The sequence below is a fragment of the Volvox carteri genome, assembly GCF_000143455.1.
Source record: "Volvox carteri f. nagariensis unplaced genomic scaffold VOLCAscaffold_58, whole genome shotgun sequence".
Classification (NCBI taxonomy): domain Eukaryota; kingdom Viridiplantae; phylum Chlorophyta; class Chlorophyceae; order Chlamydomonadales; family Volvocaceae; genus Volvox; species Volvox carteri.
In genome coordinates this window covers 649,642-650,557 of record NW_003307601.1, presented here as the reverse complement: position 1 = coordinate 650,557, position 916 = coordinate 649,642, and positions in this window count along the sequence as shown.

Sequence of the window (916 nt, the reverse complement as noted above, 5' to 3'; positions counted from 1 at the left end):
CGTGCTCTCAGTCGACCTGGTTAGCATAGGCCTCTGGGCTTGGGTCTCCTATAAGCCGAATAATAACCGGTGGGGGCGGGAAACAAGATACGATGGTCTTTGAGCTTACACTTAGGTGTCCAAAAGGCAGAGCTGCCCCCTACCGTAACCAGATCCGCACCGCTGTCCCCAGTCCTGGAAGGCAGTCACAAGCCGCCCGTCCAACACCTGGACGGCGACGAGCTTTATTCCAGCCGCCACCGACAGAACCGACCCACCAGCAGCTATCTTCCCGCCGATTGTCTTGTTTCCCGCGCCCCTGACTACAACTTATACCTTGCGCATCGCTTCATTGCGGCTAACCAGGGCGTCCACCAGCTGAGTCACTTGCTCTGCCTCCGTTGCCGGGTGTTTAAACCGGCAGGGCTGCCCCGTCTGTGCCCGGGCACAGCGCCCGTTCCACGCGTGGGTAATGCAGAGTTTGCTTCCATCCACGTTGCCGCGGTACGCAATCTCCGAGATTGACCCAGAGCCCACACCCTGGAATCCCCGCCGGTCTAGCTCCTGATTGACCGCTGCCACCACGCTAGCAGGTGGGCCCAGGCGCTGCACTCCGCGGCCCCCGGCGTGAGGCGCTCCCAGCCCCGCGTCCCGAGGGGGGGCCTGAAAGCCCCCACCCACTTGTCCCCAACCAGCGGTCCTCTGCTCTGGGCGGCCGGGGGCCCCCGGCGGCCGCCCTTCCCCTGCTGCGCCGGGGCCCCACAACAGCTTGCGGTCGCCACCGTCCCCTCCCCCGTGCTTCAGGATATTCTCCGNCATCCTGTCATGACCATCGTGGATTCTCTGGGCCGCGCGCATCAACAGGATCACGGCCGGCCAGGCGCGCTGCTTCATCTCCAGAAACGTCGGCGTGCTCACGTTCACGGCCTGGAGTGCC